The 17,569-nt window shown below is 42.1% G+C and overlaps 1 protein-coding gene across 7 annotated transcripts in view; it reads right to left on the reverse strand.

Annotated features, from left to right (window-relative positions):
* ELFN1 (extracellular leucine rich repeat and fibronectin type III domain containing 1) overlaps nucleotides 1–17,569 on the reverse strand; it is an 855,107-nt gene that overhangs the window by 597,808 nt on the left and 239,730 nt on the right. For all 7 annotated transcript variants that reach the window (XM_073636732.1, XM_073636736.1, XM_073636727.1 and 4 more), the window contains one exon: nucleotides 8,411–8,471. The gene's annotated coding sequence lies outside the window, so the exon portion shown is untranslated. The remainder of the gene's footprint in view (nucleotides 1–8,410; nucleotides 8,472–17,569) is intronic.

Consider the following 17,569-nt stretch of genomic DNA (forward strand, 5'->3'; position numbering starts at 1 on the left):
AAAAATCGTATTTCTATATAAAGATACAATACATTTTTTTTTTTTACTGAAGTTCCCCTTTAAGGGAACACACGTGTTTCCTGCTTCCTTAAATAGCAGTAGCAGGGCTGATAATGAAAAGTGAAGGTGTTTCACAGCTAAGCTCTTCTCTAGATGATTTTATTTGTTGATGGCTGAAGCACTGGAAGAGATGAGAGATACAGACTCGAGAGCCTTAGCCTGGTCTCACAGGACTCTTCTGCAAGGGGAAATGTATGAAATATTAAACACAGGTTTTTCATTATATCACAGGATTCATTTCACAGTTAAAAAAAAAAAAAACACCGGCACAAGAAAGCTGAAAATAAAATTGCAGGCAGCCGTCTGACATGAAGTTCTCTGAAGCACGGAGCTCACTTGAAAGGTGAAGCCGGCTCACTTAGTCACTTTAAACCAGCATCCTCATAAGCAGGAATAATAGGCGGGAATAAGAGTCATAGGCAGATAGAAAGGAAAATGTCAATTGGAACACTGTGTGAACTTCCGCCAAAAGAATATATTATCATAGCTTTTGATCATGGTCATGAAAAGAGAAGAGAAAGGCCATTGGTTAGCGAGCACTACTCAGACTTCTTTAAAGCAAACTTGATGCTATTCCCAATCCCCAGAAATAACCTTTTAAATGAAGATGTGCCACTGCCAGATTCTCATTGCTGCCTAGGATTTGTCAGTCTATTGCTGCAGGGCACCCCAGAAGTCCTCAGTACCCCAGAGTTACAGCTCTAAGCAACTTCCCAGAAACGAAAAACGTGTCACTGCATTCCACATAACAATGCACGCTCCTCTTATTTATGTATATCCATACACTGCATGTACCTTAATGCTGGATTTTCCAAAAGTTGGAATTGCCATAATGCAGCACTTGGTGTCTGGGGGTCCTAGAAAGCCCTGCAGCAAGAATTTCACAACCAAGGATCAGAACCTAAGTGTAATAGGTCAAGGAGAGCACCAGATGAAAAATTCTTAGGAGTCCAAAGTCTTTATTGTTCAACAGGTTACAACAAGCAGGGCATAGGACAGCCAACGTGTTTTAGGAAACCATTACCCAGATGAATGATAAAGACTTGGATCTCTCAACTAAGGTGAATGACTTCTCTTGGGGGAATCCCTGTCTTTGTGGGGAGCTGCCAAACACAGGACAATTGTGCTCATGTAATGGCTTTGTCCACACTTTGATAACTTGTAAAAATCCACGCTCAGTGCCCTTTTACCACTATCTTAGGGATCAGAACCTGGCATAATCTAGTCTTGTTTTAAAGGTTAGTACTGGGCATTGGGATGGTGTAAAGAAAGGGCCCATGTAGATAGCATTGGTTTCCTGCATTTGATAAGCATTTGAAAAGCACTTCAAAAATGCAGGTTGGCACAATGATGTAGTGTGGTTGACAGTCCTGAGGTTGCATTTTACTCACTTTTTATTGCCTTTCTTGGATGCAACAGGTCCTATTGAAATACATTTAAAGTGGTTCTAAAGGCTGAAAGTTTTTTTACCTTCATGCATTCAAATGCATGCCTTTAAAACAGAAAGCAAACATGTATAAATTATAACTAGAGGTAAAACTTTTTTTAATTTTAGATAAAGAGGAGAAAGATCAGAACACCTGTCAGGTTGTATTGCTGCTAAGGAGAGTCACCCCCTCTACTTGTTCTGTTTACTGTTATCACCAAGAGTGAAAGTAAAAGAAAATCCCAAATGTTGTATTGCCACTAGAAGATGAATAGAAAGGATATCTTCCAATGGAGACATTAGTCCTGGTGACCCTGGTGGAGGGATTTCCACTCACTTCCTGTTTTGTCTATGGGACAAGAAATGAAGAAAAAACTCAACAAATGGGACTAAGATAGCAGAAAAATCTGACAAGGGGTTATAACCCTCTCTTACAAGTTTTGCCTGTAGTTTTACGTGAACTATAACAATCAACATAAGCCCTAAAAAAGTATAATTATTGTACAATAAACATTGATTACTCTTTTCTGTTTTTTTTTACTTGGATTTTTGTTTTGTTTTATTAAAGTTCTAACAGTAGCAGTGTAGGTTGCTTATAGGCTATTCTGCTAGGGCAAAGAGGAATATGTAAAGAGTAGTGATTCATAGTAACCCACGGTGGAGAGAGATCCTAACATTGTATAAGATCTGACCATACCAAAGCTTACACAGAGATTAGACTCTTTACTCGCACAGGTGAACAATGCAGAGTGGGAGCAAAGGTTAGATAGGCATAAGAAGTGGTGGTAGCATCTAATTGAACCTGCTGCTGAAGTGGATTTTGCCTTTATAGATCACACAGATAACCCATATACTGTAGAAACAAAAGATCAAATACCAACATTACATGGCCGTTGCATCTATACAAACCCAATTGAACAGCCAAAGGGTAATCTCATATTATTAAGAACGCATTTTTCACAGAGATGCACACAACCAGTGCCGTATTGTACACACAATAAAAAAGTGTTTTCTTTAAAGTTTTCAAGGGTTCTGTTAATTGTTTTGCAAGAGAATTTCAGGAAGAAACATTTTTGCATTAGGTGGGCACTAATATAACTAAACATGGGTCTTTTCTTCAGCGGGAACGTTGGATTGGGCCATTAAAAGAAGGTCTATTTATGCTGGCTGCTAGGGGATCTATTGTGGCTGGGAAGGGGGGGGGGTGTTGTGTTGCTGGGGGTCTCTTATTTCTGTGGGGTATCTAGTGTTGCAGGAGGAGTAGGGAAGGGTTTAGTGTTGCTTGCTGCTGGGGTCTATTATTGCTGGGGAGGATCTATTGTTGCTGGGGGGTCTAATGTTGCTGGGGCGTCTATTGTTGCTGCATTGCTTGGTATCATTGTTATTCTTACTGCCTTTTACTGCCTTTCTTGTTATCATTATCAAATTCTAAAGAAATGACTGAGCATCAAAAATTATACTTGGTTCTGTATTCTGTAAAAGAGGTGGTACTAGGAAGTGGGTAGGGGGTGGAGACAAGGGATGGTGCTCTGAGGTGAGTAGGGATTGGAGACAAAGAACTGTGCTCTGAGATGGGTTGGAGTTGAAGACAAGGGCATTGCTCTGAGGTGGGTAGGTGTTAGAGACAAGGGTTATTTTAGGAGGAAGTATCTGCACCTAGTCTCTGAGAAAAAAAAAAGCCCTGACTAAAGATGACATAACATAAACTGAAAGTAAAAAAAAAAAACATAGTGTGTGTTTTGCAGGGTATGATGAAAATGTACTTGTATGCCATAGCCATGATGGCAATAATTTCATATACTGCTTTTAAATGCATTCTGTACTGATAAACCTACCTACTCTACATTTTTTGATCACAGATCATGTCATATGTTTTTTTTTAACTTTTTTATAGCAAAAATCCTCCAACACATTCTCTTCCATCACTCGGTAACTTGCTGACGATACAAGGTTCACCGATGGTAGAGGTGCTTATGTTTTATTTTGATTTTATTTGTGACATAAGTGTACTTCCTGTTACGCTATGTATACTGTACCGTGTTTTGTGCCATGGTCACCATTCTTTTCCCTTGTATGTTTGCCCTTTTTTTTTTCTTTTAAATAAAAAAAATTATGGAAAACAAAAATCCACCTACACACATACCTCTAAGGCCAAAAAATAATGTGCCGACGTAAGCTCCAAGGCCAAATTTCTCAAGATAGAAAGCACTCTGTAAATACCAAAAGCAATTGCTTTTATTCAGGTAATATAATATTTTGGAGTCCTGTTTAAAAAAGGATCCTAAAAGGTCTTGAAATGTTGGATTACATGGTGAGATCATCTGAATAAAGTCAACTGAATTTCACTGTTCATGAAGTGCTGTCTATTTTGCAGATTCAATTGGTCCTGTGTTTGACACATGTGTCTTTCATACATTAATAGGTAATTATGGTGCTTTAAATACAGAATCTGAATGCATGTATTACTTATCTAGCACAAAAAAATCAACATTTCCATGCTTCATGCATAGTGCAAATAGAGAATGCAGCATATGCCTTGAACATGAATGCAGGCTTTAGCAGATAACTTAAAAAAAAATCCTGAGAAGGATCTCATTTAACTAGGTCCTTGGTACAGCCAGTAGAAGAGATGGGGGCTATTGTTTCATGCCTTATCTTGCTTGACTTACGCGTTTTATTATTTACACATTTTTATATGAGTTCCTAATATTATTTGTTGTTTGCCATTTTAATATATTTTGTTAAGGTGTGCAGCACATTTATGTACAATAAAGAATTACATAGTAGTTATTATATATAATAACTAGTAATGCTTAGTTGCCCTAAACTGGACTTATTATGCAAAAGGGACATTCTTTCGAGGGCAATAAGGTGCAGATTTTGGACACCGAGAAGCAGTTGGCAAGTGACTTGATAGAGATCAAACTTGAACAACCATTCCTAAATAGGATAGAGGGCCTTCAGCACCATTTATAACCCACATATAAGGATGCTTTAAAATCTCTCCCCAGCTATTTGACAACAATTTGCAACTTTAGTTCAACTTTAGTACAACTCAATTACCAATTATCCCAAACTCTGGGGAACCATGGTGATTAGATTATGTAAATAGAATTGGGTGTTTCCACAAACTTTCCCACCTCCCGTCATGCTCTTGGACAATCAACATGTGCCTTCACACACTGGCAATCCATACCTTCAGCTGAATAACTCAAATTAACAACTGTTCCATATTTCATGGCACCATGGTCCTTGGGTTATATGATTGGGACAAGGAGTTTTTACAAACTTTATATCTCCATGCTCTTGGACAATAAATATCTGTCTTGACACATTCTATGGTCATTGAATTAAGCTGACATCATTACCTATGTAACTATAAATACTACTGTATATTCCTGATACATTAAGACTGAACAAACTGCTTGGATGAGCAGCAAAACATGTTATATATTACACAACAAGCCCAGTTAAACATGACTAAAAACTACTAATAAATTAAGAAAATGTGTTCTATGGGTGCATACATATCCAAGTGTTAATGTAAAACCACAAAGAAAGGTTACTAATTTTCTTCACAGCAATTTCTCCCGCAGAACTGTACACTTCCTTCTAGTAAATCAGACCCATAGCCTTCTCTAGACATAGGTCAGCAGTGAACAGGGTCACTTGTGTTTTAAATCCAGGTGAACATACTGGTGATGTTATAAAAGAAAAACATAAAAAATTATTAACAGCTCAAAATGTACTAATTATGACTGAAGAGGTTTAAAGAATTTAAAGTGTTTTATCTGTGACTCTTAGCTGTGCGCTTGGCAATAATGATGAGGGCAGACAGTAGGTCACTTACGGTTTACGAAATAATGAGAAAAGTTAAATTATGACTTAGAGATGGTGAGGCAGGGAAAACATTTTGCAGAGTTTACTTCAGGTGAAATAAATAGATTTAGTTTGCCATATGCTTGCTTTCTGTAACCCAAAAAAATATCAAAGGGACCGTCCTTTGGAAAAACTCTTATTCTTAAATTCCTGTCAGCATCAAACTCTCATATGATGCCACCAGGCTCCACATTTGCATCTATCCCCTGCCATACCTTCTTATATGCTTTTAGGGTCAGTTGTTAAGAGCAAGTATGACAAGCAAACATGTGTACCTTCTATGAATAGAGTCTATGCAAGGTTGCTGAAAGTAAATAGTGTTACAGTGAGACATCTTGGTATGTGGTCTTCACTTATTGGATACATGCTTTGAGAACTTTCTACAGTGAATGAGATCTAATACATGCTTCTGCACTGAAAGTGTCCAGGGCATTATGGACCTCGAGCGGATCCGTAGAGATGTGTGAATCATACAGCACTGTCATACTTGCTGTTCTAGCCCAGATTGGTATTCACTGTGCATTGGGTGGCACAGTGGTGTAGTGGATAGCACTTTCGCCTAGCAGCAAAAAGGGTTACTGGTTCAAATCCCACTTACGACACTACCTGTCTGGAGTTTGCATGTTCTCCCTGTGCCTACGTGGGTTTCCTCCCACACTCCAAAGACATGTTGGTAGGTTAATTAGATCCTGTCTAAATTGGCCCTAGTATGTGTATGTATGAATGTGAGTTAGGGACCTTAGATTGTAAGTTCTTGAGGGTAGGGACTGATGTGAATGTACAATGTATATGTAAAGCGATGTGTAAATTGACGGCGCTATATAAGTACCTGAAATAAATAAATACAATAATTGTCCACAGCTGTCTATTAAGCATTTATGCTGTTCAACCCCAAGTGCATAGATTGGTTTCCCTATATTGTATTTCACTGTTTAAAGGGGAAAATAGATACTCACAACCAAAGTGGCTACAACAGTTTTGCTATTATAAACTAGACAAACTGAGTTCATTATGAATGAAGTGAAGGACCAATAGCACCTTATGACAGACAGAAAGCTTAATGTGAACCTGTGATTTGCCCATTCAAGGTTTGCTTTAGCTTCTTCATCGACAATAGCATTCACTTTCCATCCTTTCACTCCCTGCTGCTCTGTTTATCCACTGGGAGTGAAAGGAAAGTCCTGTGTAGGCTACAAGCCGCTAGAGTCATTTGTTACATGGGGCTATGGACCCCCTGTTGCAACAGTTCTGACCGGCCCAGTGCTATAACATGGTGGAATCATATGCTTCTCTTTTCCTGGGGGTTCCAGGTATGTCATTTGGCCTCCTGGTGCTAAAGCAAATAAAGGAGAAGTGAGTATATGCTTCTTGTAGATGGGGGGGTAATAAAGCAAACCTGTTGCTTTGCTCTAAATTTGCTTTAAAGTTAACCTGTCTTAAAAAGAATATGGTTTGCTCTTGACGATTTTCTAATGGAAATGCTAGTTGTCTAACTCTTATAGAAGAACTGAACTGCTTACGAGCAAGCTGGCTTTTTATCACAGAAGATACATGCAATAAAAACATTGACTGAATTCCTGCACATGCATGTGAGTTATGTCATCCTACCACCACGAAGCTGGGAAGAAGAGCTCCGGAATCAGCGAGGGACTTTGCAGACATTGGGCCATTACAGGGGAGGTAATTATTTGCAGACTTTGGTACAACTTTAAGCCCACCCTCTGACTTAAGTACTCAGAACAACTATACAAGTCAGGAGGTCAGTGAAGTGTCAGGAATCCTTATGCTTCTGGGTCAGCATGATAACCAAAGAACTAACATCGTAAGAAGGATAACCCATTAATGGCACCCTTCAGTAAAAAGTTCTTTATAAGCTGCCATTGTTTTGGGAACAAACTTTTAACAAGCTTCTGATTGGCTGCTTAAAATAAACAAATGTATTTGTCTGATGAGCATTCTCTCTATAGTGAACTATAGTAATCCTTTCACAGCTGTGTATTCTAATTGTAATGAGCTCAGATAGGGAAACTGAGTAAGTTTGACTGTTCTGCTACCAAGTCTGAGACAACATGCAGTCTACATGTGGAAAAAATTCTAAATATGATCAAAATATGACAAGAGTTTTCAAATTAAATTTATGTGTAAATAAATGTATATTCTCACATTGGAAAATGTGGTAATATACGTATGTATCTATACAAGAACATTTCATTATATTACAAAGCAAAACATGGGCTGTTTAATAGCGTGGTGCAAACTGGCTTCAAAGAGGTTAAATCTAGACTCCCAGCCCCTGGTTCAGAAAGCGAGTAACAGTTCCTAGATTTGAGCATCTACAAGTTTAACGTTGAATTTCAGCTCATCCATATAAATTTAATCAGTCTTTTTAAAGTCCAATTGTTTCTGGAAAAAAGGTATTTAGTCCAAGACACTTGCTGCTTACTGCAGGGATCCAAAGGGGGACCCCTCTTCTGAAGGGTTGCTCCCTTTCTGGCTAAATACTGCAGGAGTGACACCTTCCTAGTTTGGCCAGCAATTGGGCAACACCATAGGAGATGGCGAATGTTCCCTTAGATCACTTGGAGATCCTGTTGCTGATGAATTCCTGCCAGTTAAAGCAGTGGTCATCAACCCTGTCCTCAGGGCCCACTAACAGGCCAGGTTTTATGTATTACCTTGGGGAGATGCAGACTAGAATACTGCAATCACTGAGCAGCAAATGATATCACCTGTGATGTATTTCAGTTATCCTGCAATACTGGCCTGTTAGTGGGCCCTGAGGACAGGAGTAGATGACCACTGAGTTAAAGGATTGCTGGTGTAACCTAAGCCGGAGATTGAAGCCTACAAATGCTACAATGAACTATAGCCAATAATACAACATATATAGTAGGTATTTCACAATAGCAATTAGACTCATGACAGTTTAATTCAAAGACCAATATATTTTACAACATCGCATATTTCTTCGCACCATGTTATTATTTAAGCCACATAAAATTAATCATTATTTGCTAACATTAGCTTTAAAGTATATTGTTTTACCTTTTTAACCTGTTTCTTTCCTTTCCTTTGCTAACAGGCCCTCCAAATCACTTGACATTATCTGAAAAAGAATCAAAAATCAAGTTTAGAATTAACTTTTTTTAAATTAAAATTGCAAATAGAAAAACTTGAAAGTTGAAGTTACCCACACTATGAACATAAAAGTATTCACATATTTTTACCAAGCAGTAAAGGAGTAGTAAAACAAGTTATTCATGACCTTCCTAGCTTCTTATGCTGTGAAGTAATTCATCCTCAAAGATCACAACAAAGACCCTGAAATCAGATTTAGGTGGTTTCCAGCAGCTTAGAATCACTGGCTGTATGTGTACATTAGGGGGCTGAAAGGCTGCAAAGATTATGTGGCAATATAAGGTAATAGGAAAATAGCTACCATTTTACTTCCTCTGTTGTAAACTTTGAAAATGATGTTCTTCACAATGCCTATAGCTACAAGAGTGAATGAGAACTTGTAAAGTGGCTGTACTGCTAATTCTTAATATATGGAAATTTGTAACTGGTATTGGGATTACCTTACAGTGGTTGTATACCCTGTGCAACCACTTTTACCTATAGGTAAGCCTATATTAAGGCTTACATGTAGGTGCTTGAAATATACCGTGGGGGGCGTGACCGGAAGCCGACCTGAATGGACGTGTGAGCCTTTAGCTCCCTCTCAGCCCACAGCTACAAGGCCTAAACAGGGGACTTTTCTATGCCTGCATATGGGTGGATCGCGGAGAACCCGATCCACTAAAGCCCGGGGATCATCTCAGCCTCTGCCCGGCACTTCGGCGACACTCAGAGGCTACTTCTCACCTCCCTCCATGCCGGCCGGCGGGATGGACAAAATGGCGCCGGCGGACTCCTCCGCCTCCTCCACGAGGGCTCCGCCATCAGGATACCAGGCTCTGATCCATCCACAGGAATCCCCCACAATGGACTGGATGTCGCCCGGCCTGCAGGCCGCAACGAAGGGCACAGTGAGTCTCTCCCCCCACCCTGTGTCCCAGGAGACGCTGCTCCAAGGGAAAAAGCCCGCCACACTAGGCCTCACTGGAGCCTCCTGCACACAGTGCACGGACACCTTCCCCCGGCTGCTGCGAACGGCTTCCGTCCCGGGGGTCTCGGCAGTAGCGCCCAGCTCCCCCACCTCCTCAGAGGATTCGGAGGACTTTCCCCCCCTGCCAGCCCCCCTTTACACGCAGGACTCGGAGATTACTCCCACCGGGCTTCAAAGGCAATGCACGCCACAACTGGCCTACAACCAGGCCCCAGCTTCTCCTAAGGAACAAAGACAATCTTGCTTGGGGGGTCCAGGCTTAACAGGGGGGATCGGGATTGTGTCACCACCTATGCTCAGGCTGCTGGCCCCCCGAGTACCAGAGATGCGGGGGAATTGCAAAGGCGATCCTCTATACAGTCCCAGCCCTCAGGGGAGAACATCATATGGGGCTTTCAGCCAAAGCGTGCAGCCCAGGCCCAGCCAGAGACTTTCCTGCAACATCAACAAACACCTGTCTCTCAATATGCCCCACGCCAGGTGACACCAGACTCTCATATCCAATCTCATCTTTCATGGCATGACTACCTCCAGGCCATTCCGACCAAAGAGGATTTTAAACAACTAATTGAGGATGTTAAGTCTACCTGCCGAGCCGAAATACAGGTACTTCAAGTTAACTTTAAACACCTAGCTGACAGGGTGGAGATGGCGGAGGAATAAATTCAGGAAACCAAATTAGCAGTACATCGCACCCAACTGCAGGGTGCAGATCATCGCATACTTTTGAGGGATATGCAATGCCACCTAGAGGATTTGGAAAATAGGGGGCGCAGGAACAACATATGAATCAGAAGGACCAGAAGACTTACATGACACCCTGCAAACCCTATTTAATGGCCTCTTGGGAGATCCCCCAAATAAACCCACAGAAATGGACAGAGCTCATCGTGCCCTACGTCCCAAGGGACCGCTTTCTAAACCACGAGATGTTATCTGCAAGGTCAACTCATATCCGCTAAAAGAGGATATAATGCGAAAAGCCCGATCCACTAGGAAAGTGGTCTTCGCCAATACCCAAATCCAGCTTTAATCAGATCTATCATGGATCACGTTGCAGAAACGCAGGCTCCTACAACCTCTTCTCCTTCTGCTGCAGTAAAAAGACATTGCCTATCGATGGGGTTTCCCCTTTAGTCTGACGGCAAGGAAAGACGGACAATCAGCTGTACTGCGATATCCTGAAGAACTGGAGGTTTTTTGTGACACACTGGGGCTCTCTGTCCCCCGGCTCCAGGATTGGGACTTGCTGGCCACTCCACCCCCTCCTCCCTCGATCTGGCAGAGGGTCCCTCCGACTAAACGTTCCCAGGGTCAAAGTTCACCTCAAAAATCTGCCAAGCCTAAAAAGGACTGTAGAGGTCAAGTTCCCTGTACCTGACTCTCTCAGCCGCAACAAGAGCTTCCCCAAAGCTGCTTACCATGATTCACCCATTACCAAATGTTTCAAATTCCCCTAGGCCTCCATACTGTTTTTTCTTTTTTCTGCAAAATTTATTGGGCGCTTCTAATCGAAGAACTGAGAGTGGTTACTCTTCCGCTCACTGGACCCCCCTGTGGTTTACTCCCTAGAGTTCCTTAACAGTTTAACTTCCTTACGTCCCCCCAGCCTGTTGTTTTCACTTCGGACCTGTGGGACCTATTGGAACTCAGTTAACCCTGCGTCTTGCAGGATATGCAGAATTTATATGCGATGTTTATTATGCACATTGTTAATCTGTCCTTATCTTTTCTTTCTATTCTCACTTCTCCTTTCCTTATCCCTCCTTCGGCTCATTTCAGGACCCTGTCAATCTTCCACACAGCCCCTCGGCTCTCGGCATCCTCCATACCTTGGCGACTCGGCACTCGGGCAGCTGGATCAGATAAGTATCTTTTTTTTTGCACATACCCATCACTATGGCTAAGGTAATGTCATTGAATGTCCACGGATTAAACTCCAACAGGAAGAGACATCTGGCGCTTACTGAGTGTAGGCACTCGGGAGCAGATATTATTATGCTTCAGGAGACTCACTTTAACAAAGGGGACTCCTTTACGTTCGCCTCCAGACGATACTCCCAAATTTATCAGGCGTTTAATCCTCGTAAACGCGCAGGAGTGGCCATCCTTTTCAAACGGGGTTCACCCTTTCAATGCTCAGAATCTTATATTGACCCACGAGGTCATTATATTATATTACGTGGTCAATGGCAGTCTCAGGCGGTTACTATATGCAACCTCTATGCCCCAAATACCCATCAGATCAACTTCCTTACTAAAGTATTCACACGTCTGTTCCGAATGCCCCATGAATTTCTGATAGTTGGAGGAGACTTTCATTTGTCCCACTCATCGGTACATGACCGCCACACAGTAGACCCCCGGAACTCACAGAACAGGACAGCCAGAGAATCGAAACTCTTTAGACAGATCACTAGACGGTATGCCCTGTTTGACTCTTGGCGAGCCTTTCACCCCGGGGACAGACAATACACGTTCTACTCTGCACCCCATCGCATGCACTCCCAAATTGACTATCTCTTTGTAAATAATGCTGCCTTGCGGGTCGTTAACGATACACAGATCTACCCGATCTCCTGGTCGGATCATGCCCCCATTTTCATGACATTGAACTTGGGCGCCTTAAGCCGTAGGCCTTGCCACTGGCAACTCAACACTTTTCTCCTACAGCACCCTCCTTCCAAAATGGAGCTAGACTCGACATTGCAGTACTATTTTATCGAGAATACAACCCCAGGGGTTTCTCCTTCCGTCCTTTGGGAAGCCCATAAGGCAGTCCTCCGGGGCCGGTGTATTGCACTAGCCTTGGCCATGAAGAAAGAGCGGGAGCTTAGGGTGCTGGAACGGAATCTGTAGATTTCTCCGTCGACACAACTTCTTAAAAAATCGTATGTCTACGCACAACTCTTAAAGTCTTGGCTATTGGCAAAGTGGAAAAAGCGTTACGGAGATTGAAACAGCTCTATTATGACAAGGGTAATAAGGCTCACTCCCTCTTGGCTCGCAAATTGACTGAACACTCAAACGCAACAACTCCTCATCAAATAAAAAACACAGAGGGCGACCTAATCTCCCATCCCCATGATATAACTCAAGTCTTCGCGGAATTCTATACCAAGTTATATAATAACTCTGAGATCCCTCATGACTCTACTTCCCCCGAACTTACTGACAGACTGACCCAGTATCTGGAACGAAGCAGGATTCCCCGACTTCAGGCCTCGGACCTTCTTTCACTTAATGCAGACATATCTGAGGAGGAAATTACCTCTACTGTTAAGGCCCTGCCCATCCGTAAATCTCCAGGCCCTGACGGACTCCCATATGAATACTATAAAACTTTTCTCCCTATCCTTCTACCACACATGTGTAAATTATTTAATGCTTTTCTCCAACAAACACCCATACCCTCTGACAGAGGTCCTTCCTCACAATAATCCCAAAGCCAGATAAGGACCCTGCCCTTTGCGCTAGTTACAGGCCGATAGCACTCCTGAATTCCGATCTAAAAATCTTTACAAAACTCCTCTCTATATGACTGAATCCGATATTGCCATCCCTGATACATAAAGATTAGGTAGGCTTTGTTCCCCTATGCCAAGCGGGAGATAACACGAGACGGGTCATTAATCTGATAGATGTGGCGAACAGGGAGGGTCAAGAGTCCCTGGTTTTGGGACTAGACGCAAAAAAAGGCATTTGATCGCCTTGGCTGGCCCTTCCTGTTCGCCACGTTAAAGCACATGGGCTTTCAGGGGGCCTTTCTAAGGGCTATCCAACACTTGTACACTAACCCTACATCCCAGGTTAAGACCCCTTTTGCTATGTCCTCCACCTTTTCAATAGCAAACGGTACAAGCCAGGGATGCCCACTCTCTCCGTTATTGTTTGCATTGTGTGTAGAGCCCCTGGCGGCGTCCATTCGCGGAAATCCGAACATAAGGGGGGTTTTGGTTCGAGGGAGGGCGTTTAAATTGGCCTTGTTCGCGGACAATATCATACTTACCCTTACTCAACCTCGAATATCACTGCCAAATCTAAATGCCGAACTGGACACCTACAAATCCCTCTCTGGATACAAAATTAATGCATCCAAATCAGAAGCACTGCCAATTAACATTCCGGATGCAGAAGTGCGACATCTACAGCAATGTTTTCCCTACCATTGGAAGACTTCAGCCCTGAAATACTTAGGGGTCCAAATTACCCAGCCTTATGCATCCTTATATCAAGCCAACTTCCCACCCCTCTTCCGCCACATAAGAGACCTTATACAAAAATGGAAAACCCATCATATTTCCCTTTTGGGCAGAGTGGCGTCTGTAAAGATGACCATTCTCCCCAAACTTTTGTACCTGTTCCAGACACTGCCCATTCCAGTACCTTATGGACAACTGCGGAAGCTCCAGGCAGGCCTAATGTGATTTGTCTGGAACTACAAGAGACACAGAATACGCCGATCAGTACTAGTTGCATCCCGAACAGATGGGGGGCTGGCATTACCTGACCTGGTGAAATATTACCAAGCATCTCAACTGCGGGCTATTGCCTCCTGGTTTCCCCAACGGGCATATAATAAATGGGTGGAAATTGAGAAGATATGGCTAGCTCTTATACATCCAAACAGTCTGCTATGGAGTGCGAGCGCGAAGGTGGACCCAGAAAGACTCCTGGGGTCAATGACCCTACTTAGGTCGCTCTGGAGAAGACTGTCTCATGCCCATGGGCTCAGCTCAGAGCAGTCACTTCTCACCTCCTTTCTCTATAACCATAACCTGCCTGCCGGTCTAACACGCCAGATGTCTCTCCCCTGGGCAACATGGAATCTTTTTCATATGGGCCACTTGGTGGATCCCTAGAATGCTATTGTTTGCCCAATTACAGACAAAACATGACTTACCTCGCCAGGTGTTTTATGGATATCTGCAGATACATCACTACGCCCAGTCTATTGCCCCGAACCTCCAATTTTCAGCGCCATCCCCCTTTGAGAGCATAGTCTTGGAGGGTACAGCATGCCGAGGCTTGATATCTGATATCTATCGGTTGCTTAACTCACATTCCATTACCACCCACGGCAAACATGCATACATGCTCCGCTGGGAAAAAGTCCTGGGGGAAGTGATCCCAGAGGGGACGTGGGGGGCGATCTGGTCTCAGGCGGCAAAGAGCTCCTACTGTACCCTCTATAAGGAGAACTCATATAAAATTCTCTATTTTTGGTACCTGACACCGGACGTTCTTCATGTCATATATCACTCATGCTCAGATCAGTGTTGGCGCTGTGGGAGAGAAAAAGGCATATATACTGGAGTTGCCCCAAGATTGTCTCTTTTTGGACGGAGACGCAACTATTGCTGTCTCGCTTACTGGGTGTGCAAGTCCCCATGACCCCAAAACTATTTTTGCTAGGGGTGTCTCCCTTACGGATTTCTAAGCCCTCTAAAAAACTGCTAAGACACATTTTGACGGCTGCTCGATGCCTGGTTGCCCTTCACTGGAAAAGACGTCCCCCCCCCCTCCCAGGAGGACCTTTATACCAGAATAAAAAGATATAGAACTAATGGAAAAGATGTCAGCTAGACTACAAGACAGGCTAGAAGCACACAATAAGGTCTGGGAGGAATGGCATAGCCATGAGGATCTGCCTTGATCTGCCTTGAGCTGAGGGTCGAACCCCCTCCCCTATCCCTCATACCTTCCTTTCCTACCCTATCTCTAGTCCTATTTTTTTCTGCAATCTCTACACCATCTTTCTTATCCTCTTTCATTCTTTTCTCTCTGCATTTTACTAGCTATATAATAGCATGTAGTAGATGTTGTTTGAGAATTCATAATTTAAGCGTTAGACCAGATATGATGGCATGTCACTTACAATGCTATGCTTGGATACAATGTGTGCATAGGCTGAACTGTGACTGTTGTGTTGACTTTTGTACATTCCAATGCGCAAGCTATGTCTATCTTTTGTTGTATAATCAAAACAAAATAAAAATGTTATTTGAAAAAAAAAAAAGAAATATACCGTGGATGTTTAGGAGATATTTACTAAAAAGATGAGCGCCGATGTCATTGGCGCATGCGCCCTTTAGAAAGGGCACATCCTGCAGTTTCTAATAGGGGTCATGCCGTGACTGGCGGCTCCACAGGAGTGACGTCACGCGACTCCGGCCAGTCACGGAGACAGAGTTCGCGGCCACGGAAGGAAGAGGGCTGAAGATGGACGCTCCCTGCTAGTGGGGACAACGAAGACATTGCGGGCTTTGGTGTCAGGTAAGTGACACATAATATTAGCCCATTATGCTTTACCTTTGCAGGGAAATAAAGAGGAAGTAAAACCCACCAGGGTTTACTTCCTCTTTAAGCATAATGCATATCACATGCATATACAATAAAGACAATAAATATTACTCTACTACAGCAGCGTGTGTAGGTTAAATGCTGATTTTGTCACACCATCCTGTCCGCTCCCAGGAATATCCAAAAGCCTGTATGATCTCTGCTATGCTATGTCCAATGGACATTCCAGATGCCACTCCATTTTGATATTCAGAGCAAGACTGATTGTCTATGAAGTAAAACTGTTGTCATGTTTTGAACACATTAGTTACCGTGGGGTAGATTTACTAAAACTGGAGAGTGCAAAATCTGCAGCAGCTGTTCATGGTAGCCAATCAGCTTCTAAAAAAAAAAAACATGGAAGCTGACTAGTTTTTATGGAGAGCTGCACCATGTGAGAATAATTTTATATTTTGGGGAATATGAATTGTTTTTCTATTGAATCTAAAGACTTCTAATATTCTTATTCATTCTCCCTAAAGTAATAGACTCTCCAAAGCAATGCTCAAGTTATTTTGCTATGAACCTGAAAATTTACTTTATATGGCCACCATGGTACTTTATTCCATTATAAAAAAAATGGAAGGATTCCCCCAAGGGTTTTTTAGCAGCTAGATATTCTATTCAAGGACAGTTTATATAGTTCATAATATTGTAAACTCTTTATTAGACAAAATTAGTACAAGAATGGAAATAGTATTTAAAATATGAATTCTGGCTACAGGTGTATACAATCATGTTCCATTACAGCTGTCAATTATTATCTTGAGGAGCTGGGAATGGCGTGTGGAGATTTTTGGACTGCTGGGATCTTTTTAAACAATTTATGGCTATAGGGTAGGGTTCCATTTCCTGAGCGCTATTATCAATTTACTAATATATCACATGCACAAATGCTCACAGAATATGAGGTATTGAACATATGGATGTTTTGATATACCCTTTAAGAGCCAAAAAAAAACCCCTGAAGATGACTATGACTGAATAAGTTGAAACGTGTCGGGGTGTTCGTGTGGATATCATTTTTGTAATGTACTGTCAGTTGATAGTTGTACTGTGTAATAATTGACAGCTGTAATGGGACATTTTCATATACACCTGTAGCCAGAATTCATATTTTAAATCCTATTTCCATTCTTGTACTAATTTTGTCCAATAAAGATGTTACAATATTATAAACTATATAAACTTTCTTGATTAGCATACCTAGCTGCTAAAAAACCCTTGGGGGAATCCTTCCATTTTTTTTCAATTATTTGGGGTGTGCATCCCTTTGGACTCTCGGATATGCGTTTTTCTATTCTTTATTCCATTATAAATCCACCTACCAAGTGTGTGTCCTTAATGTCTATACTTTGCCTAAATTGAATGCACTGGGTAGATTACATGTATCACAGGAAGAAAACTGTGCTTCCACATTTTCAAGCTTCGATGCCCTGGTGTCAAGCCTAACCACCTTTAAAACCTCTGTTATTAGACCCTTCCATGTATTCCACAGAAACAGACAGCAGATGCAGAATGCCACTAGCTAGTTGCGTTGTGAATTGAACTGTCGGTTGTGGAGTTAAAGTTCAACCCTAGGTATTGAAGAAAAGCCACATGAATTATTGATTACATCCAACTGCAAATCCACGCATGTAATATCAGTAAAGAGGGCTAAAGTTTCAGACCATGTTACTTTCACCCTTCAAAGCTGCCACCAACTCTGCTGTTTTTGCCTTAGATCTCGTTGTGCAGTGAAATATCACTCCAAA

Source organism: Aquarana catesbeiana, linkage group LG06 (genome assembly GCF_042186555.1).
Source record: "Aquarana catesbeiana isolate 2022-GZ linkage group LG06, ASM4218655v1, whole genome shotgun sequence".
Lineage (NCBI taxonomy): Eukaryota > Metazoa > Chordata > Amphibia > Anura > Ranidae > Aquarana > Aquarana catesbeiana.